The sequence below is a fragment of the Mus musculus genome, chromosome 15, assembly GCF_000001635.26.
Source record: "Mus musculus strain C57BL/6J chromosome 15, GRCm38.p6 C57BL/6J".
In the NCBI taxonomy this organism is placed as follows: domain Eukaryota; kingdom Metazoa; phylum Chordata; class Mammalia; order Rodentia; family Muridae; genus Mus; species Mus musculus.
Genome location: NC_000081.6, coordinates 18,006,489 through 18,013,444, shown reverse-complemented (window position 1 = coordinate 18,013,444; position 6,956 = coordinate 18,006,489). Strand labels below are relative to the sequence as shown.

Genomic DNA, 6,956 nt, shown 5'->3' with positions numbered 1-6,956 from the left:
AAAAGTAATTAACTTTGTCTATAAGAAAATAAAATAATACTTAGTAGATTTTAAATTAAGTCATATTATCAGATATTGAAATAAACTTTAAAAACAAACTCTAATCTTAGAAGCGACTTTCATATGGTTTCCTAAGCTCATTAGTGTTTGAGTATTAATGTTCTTCTTATACATTTTTCTATAAACTTTCATTGATTGTTCAATATCTATTCTTTGTATGTGAATTTAACATCTCTATTACTAAACTTCAAACAAGAACATGCTGTGGTGTTTAGCAATTGGATACAGTAGTATTGTCTTAATGTACCTACACTGTGGTACTGACCACAATTCTAATATTCTATTAGTTTTAGGAGGCAAAAGAATAGTTTAAATTCCAGGACTGACTGTAAGTCATTGCTTCATTGTAGAAGCTACAGGCATTATAGTTGATGTATAACATTCTGAGGAGATATAAAAGACCTTGTAAGTTATATTATCTGGAGGATGTCATTCTTATGTTCAGTGGTTCATATGAATACTGCAACCATTTAATGCAGAAGTTGTGCATGTCAAAAGATGGATTGGTAAGCACTGATTTATGAGAATATTGCAGAGCGTCATGTGAAATCTGAGGATACTGGTCTACTAAGGGTTCAGTACTTAACACAAGGGCACTAGTATTGAAAAATTAGATCGATGGCAACAGGAAGTACACCAATTCTAGGAATAAGATTTTAATGACCACCTTTTGAAAAGATGGGCTTTAAAGTTTTAAAGAGGGTCCATCTGCAATTAGTAGAAAGTATGAATAGATAAAATGTTGATACTTTTATTTTATTAAGTTTGGTCACCACTCTCAGCACAGACGTAAGGCACTCATTCTTCCCAATTTTTCCAGAAAGGGTTTATTGCACAGTTAGCCCAGGAAGGTCACTGCACTCGTTAATTGTACTAGAGATCTTCAAAACAGCCATTGATTTATTGAAGAGTTCCACAGTGTAGAAATGACTTACTTAAAATAAATGAATTCAAGAGAGTTGAGTGTGATGATTTAAAGGGATATCCAGGAGAAAAATAGAACTGAGGCTTAAAGAGGCTCCATTCCATTTCCCTTGTTGAATATTATCCAGATTTATTTTTACCCCATCATTGTGATAAAATAATCCATGAGAATAAAGCATTACACTGGGTTTCAAACTGCTTAAAGATGATCTTGGTGCTATTAAATTTTGTGAATTCTCATTCAATTTTTTAAAATAAAAAAGATCCACCAGGATGTCAGACCTTAGATTTATGTATGTAGTATTATCAGAAGGTCTTCAGAGACCTTCTTACAGTTCTATGTGACTAATATATCTTTAGGAAAGGAGGTTCTGTCACCAAAAAAAGTACATGTATTCATCTTCTCACAGAAAGTAGACCTGTTCAGATTCTTAAATTTGTATTTTTCTTATTTTCTTCATGACATTTATATATTTCTCTTCTGTGACGAATGCAATGAGCAATGCTTTTCAAACATGGCTAGTTAATGATTTCAAGTATTATTGAAAATACTCCACCATTATTTATAAATGGTATGTTTATAATTACTTTCCAGAACATTCTTTCAATAGAAATATTATATTTAATCTCATAAAAATTTGATTTCATTTCTTCTGGCTTTACAAAGCAGATCTCTGTTCTCTGTGGAAACTTTTAAAAGCTTATTCATTCTGTTTTATCAGTTGTCAAAAGTGGTACTTCACAGAATCTTAGGCTCCAGAAAAGTCTCAATTTTATACAAGGCTCATGGTTTTCACTAACTTCATAGATATTGAAATTCAAAGGGACACAGGTCTAAAAGCATGCCATTGTTCCCTCCTATCATACAGAGGGATCTGACTTAATAGTGCTATTCATACCTGAGAAAATAAAAGAGTACACCTCATGATAATAAAATGTGGCAATCTGAGGTTTAAGTGGTGTACCTGAAGAAAGATTTCTGCTTATCTAACAGAATGTCCATGGTACTATGCAAATCAGAAAACAAGTTCACTGATTATCATTAGCAATGCACTAAGTGATTTGAACTTGGGAGGAAGTAGGAGGATTTAGGTGAGGATTAAAAGAAAAAAGGAATATGCAAAGGCTATATGTGAAGTGACATTTTATAATTCAAAAGAGGAGATTGATCGAAGTCACCTCACAAGTGTGTATAATGCTGCTAATAAAGTCAGATGATTACTAAATTGGTGGTCCATGCCTCTAATCCCAGCATTTTGGAAGCAGAAGTAAGTGGATTATCTATGAGATCAAGGCCAGCTTGGTCTCTGGAGTAAAGTCCAAGACAGCCAAGGCTAAACAGAGAAAGTTTGTCTCAAAACATGACTAAATAAATTAAATTAATAAATAAACAAGTAAATAAGTAAATAAGAAAAACAAGAGGAAAAAAATAAGACTCAAAAAGAAAATTCATAGTCTTAGTTACGGGATACTACTTACTGCTACAGGATTTTACCCACTTCAAGAATCTATAAACAATACAGTGTCCATCCTCCTTCTTTCTCTCCAGAACTACAGGGTAAAAACCTAATCCTGAAAAACAAAAACAAAACAAAACAAAACAAAACAAAACAAAACAAAACAAAAATCAACACATGAACTATGTTTGCAGTATATAAAGACAGCAATCAAGAACTGGAACAGAAAATCCCTGTCTGTGTTTTCAAAGTGTCTGAAAGAGCCAGTCAGATTTAATGGAATCTATACCATATAAACCAATAACATAACAAGTTGGACAAGATGTTTGCACTTACGGTACTGCAGAATAGTTGTTTTCATGGTAAACAACTACTGTCTAGTTGGATCAGAGGTCTACTTTTAAGGAAGAAACACAATTTCTGAATGTCCTAGGCCCAAGGGGGACTTAATTATTCAAACTGACAGTGCATCCTGTTACCGTCTATGTGTATGTATATAGCAATAGAGTAAAAATACTTTGAAACTCCTTTAGAGAAGATAAACTTTTCATTGTATGGTAATAAATGAAGAGCTGCATTGCACTCAGAGGTGTTGACCATAAGTGATGGTGGAAATATTAGTTCTAAATGAGACCTTTATATCACCCTTTCTAAAATATCAGCGAATGTAATTTAAGAGAAGCTAGAAAATATGTAAGACTTGGATGATAGGCTGAGTAGCTGTGAAATAGCATGTTGTAGACTTAGCACTATCATGAACTCATAACAACTGGTTTCTTTACTCAGTATGTTTATTACAAATCTGACCCTATAAATAATTAGTCTGCGGTGAGTGTTAAGGGTTACACACCTTACCTTTGAAATATTGAATATTAATAGACTGTTGGAGAGAAGGTATCCTTTTCTTCAGTTCAGTACTTACTGTCTGATTTAATTCAATGGGTCAATAAATCAACATAACAAAAAATGAACGTGAATTTCCTTATCTTCAAGGTTTGCAAGTCTTGGGCACACTATTGCAGTCTGTGAATTTGTCTGTGCATCAACCTTTTTATGTCTAGAAAAATGTTTCTTTAGAGTCTTTCACCAACTTTTATTCAAAGATTTTCTGCCTTCTATCCTGGATGGATCACTGAGTCTTGAGGGGAAGGGTATATTAAGACATGCCATTTATGACCAAATGAGCTGAAATTTCTTACTCTCTTCACATTGTCCAGTTATGGGTCTTTGTGTTAATTCCTGTTTACAACAAGAAGAAGCTACTCTGATGAGTGTTGTATGATTAACGGGTATATCAATACGTCACAAGAAGTCATTTTATTGCTATGTCCTTTTAGCAAAAAAATTAGGTTTTGGTTTAATCCTAGAACCTACTTTTGTAATCTCAGAGTCTTGGACTAGATAGCAATGTCAGATATAGGGTCATTGTAATGGAACAAAACTTACATCCAAACCAAAAGTGGTTGCATACTCTAATAATAACTGTGCTACATAAATACATAATGAAATGGGTACATAATGAAGGCAGGTGGGCATTGTGGCTCACAGGGTTTGTAGTTGGATGAGATTAATGATTAATTTTATCATCGGGCAATATATATATATTAACTTTTAGCACTATGAAAACTGGTTAGGTGCTCGCTTCGGCAGCACATATACTAAAATTGGAACGATACAGAGAAGATTAGCATGGCCCCTGGGCAAGGATGACACGCAAATTCGTGAAGCGTTCCATATTTTTTATGTATCAAAAGATGGCCTAGTCGGCCATCACTGGAAAGAGAGGCCCATTGGACACGCAAACTTTATATGCCCCAGTACAGGGGAACGCCAGGGCCAAAAAGGGGGAGTGGGTAGGTAGGGGAGTGGGGGTGGATGGCTATGGGGGACTTTTGGTATAGCATTGGAAATGTAAATGAGCTAAATACCTAATAAGAAATGGAAAAAAAAAAAAAGAAAACTGGTTAGGAGGATTGAAGCTTTTTTTTTTTTTTGATGGTCACTAGCTAATTCCTCCATGTTTAATGACATAAGTATATGTGTCTTGAGCAATAAAGTTTTACCATCTGGTTCTGGAGAGTAACAGACAGCATCAGTAGTAATCTGCAATGTGCTGGAGAGCCTGTAGGGCCCCTTCATGGATAACTCAGAAAGAACAAGGATAAAGGTGATTGGGCATAAAATCTAAGTACTAACCAGTAAGCTATTTGCAGTTGATAAAAGAAAGGACAATCTTTCTTCAGTGTGGCTGGGCACATGCTCAGTTGTAGTTGGCCACCAACAAAATCAAATGTCATGTTAATTTCTTCTGCTGTTGTTGTTGTTAATGATTTTTTTGTTCTTGTTTTGTTTTCTTCTCATTTTCGAGAGGGAGGAAGATGGAAATCATTATCAAAATATATTAATTTTTTTCTTTTCCATTAATATATTTATTTATTGCTTTATATTTTGATGGCATTCCCCCTCTCTTTCTAGGTCCCCCTCACATGGCCCCACATTCCTTTCCCCTCATCTTCACCTCTGAGAAGTGGGGGTTCTTTTCCAGGAACCACCCTACCCTGGTACATCAAGTCACCACAGGACTGGGCACATTAAGGCCAGAGGAGGCTGTCTAGTTAGCAGAACAGGATCCATAGGCAGGCAACATAGTTGGGGTAAGCCTTTGCTCCATTTGTTGGGAAACCTGCATGAGGACCTAGATGTACATCTTGTACATATGTGCTGGGTCCTAGATCCATCCCTTGTTTAATATTTGGTTGGTGGTTCAGTTTCTGAGGCCCCCAAGGATCCAGGTTAGTTGATGCAGTCTATCTTCTTATGGAATCCCTGTCCTGTCCAACTTTCTCAATCCTTCCTTCAGCTCCTTGACCAGACTCCTTGAGCTCCATCTAACATTTGGTTGTGGGTCTCTGTATCTGTTTTGATCAGCTGCTGTCTTGAGCCTCTCAGAGGCAGTTACACTAGGCTCCTCTCTGTGAATCCAGAGTGACAGTTTATAAGCATACCCTGAGGCTCCAAGATAGTTGAAGGATTAAGGCAGGCCAGCACATAGATCTTCACAGGACAGCATGGCATATTTCCCCCCCAAACTGACAAGGGTTGCTAGTGTATTCACTTATGTCTATGCCATACAGGGTCCCTGTGTGTCCAGACCAACCATGACACATATATCTGTCAAGGGGTCTTCACATGTTGCATCATTGTGACAAGTCTTCAATCAACAAAGTTACATTAAGCTTTCTCAGTGTGTCCCCTACACTACCTGTGAAGTCACAGGGGTATTTGTTTTCTCCAAACACACATAGACTCCCCCCCAATGTAAACATGGCTGACTAGCACATGCATGAAAGTTGAACTCAAAGTGGTCTCCAAGAAATCCAGGCACACAGTCCCAGAAGTAAGCCCCAAGGGCATCCTGACAGGTGGCACCATGTAGACATGGCTGGGATCTACATTCATCAATTTAAAACATACAGTTAATACCAGGACATTTCTGAGGACAGACACAAGTTTATCTTCTCATTTCATTGAAACATTCAGCCTCATTCATACAGGAATCAGAAGCACAGTCACATATATGACAGAGGGTTAAGGCAGGGGTGGGATGACAAGGATTAGTGTGTCTCATATATATATATATATATATATATACACACACACACACATATATGAAATAGTCACAGAACAAAGTTAAAGCTAAAAATGCCTATTATGAATATAAACATAGGTGAACAAATGTCTTTGTGGGACACAGTGGAGCATCTTTTGGGTATATGCCCAAAAGTGGTATAGCTGGGTCTTGAGGTAGAACTATTTCCAGTTTTCTGAGAAACCACCAAATTCATTTTCAAAGTGGTTGCATGAGTTTGCACTCCCACCAGCAATAGAGTGTTCCCCATTGTTCCATATCTTAAAGGCTGCCTCCTGTGGCCTTGCAGGAATGAGAGAAGTGAAAGGGAAACCAACCCGCATGCAACATTCAACTCAATGTCACTTCTCTAGCTCTGCCTTTTGTAGCACACAGCTTGTCTTCTAGGCTCCTGCTTCCTGTACTCAATTGCTGCTGCCGATTTTGGTGGTCATCTCATGGTACTAGCATCTCCAAAACACTGCTGTCTCCCCATGCAACTAGGCTTCAATAACTGTCTCTCATAGGCACTTTTTGTGGTGCCAAGCCTCAAATCCTTTGCAAGACCCCTTCAGTCCTGAGCCATCAATTGCAACTGAGGCTGCACCTTCATCAGTGGCCTTCCATGGCCTCTCACAGTGATGAACCTCAGCTGTTCTTCATGACCCCTTCATGCCTTCAAAACCAGTACCACCTGAATGACTTTTACACATTACCAAGTCCAACCAAGCATGAGGTACAGCCTTGGCTATGTCTGGAACATAGCCTTTTTGTGCTCTCAGAAAACACTTCCCAGATTTTACCTCAATGATGCTAGTCTCATTTTAATCGTAACTAGTTTCTTACTTCCAGCTCTCCAGCATCAGTAGTTCCAGTAATGCAAAGGT

General features: G+C 37.3%; 1 non-coding gene and 1 pseudogene across 1 annotated transcript; one reads left to right on the top strand and one right to left on the bottom strand.

Moving 5' to 3' along the window:
• Window positions 1–4,075: 4,075 nt before the first annotated feature.
• Window positions 4,076–4,182, top strand: Gm24713. Its single transcript, XR_003951721.1, has one exon. It is a non-coding gene; the product is annotated as a U6 spliceosomal RNA (small nuclear RNA).
• On the bottom strand, window positions 5,415–6,015 carry Gm18532 (predicted gene, 18532; annotated as a pseudogene).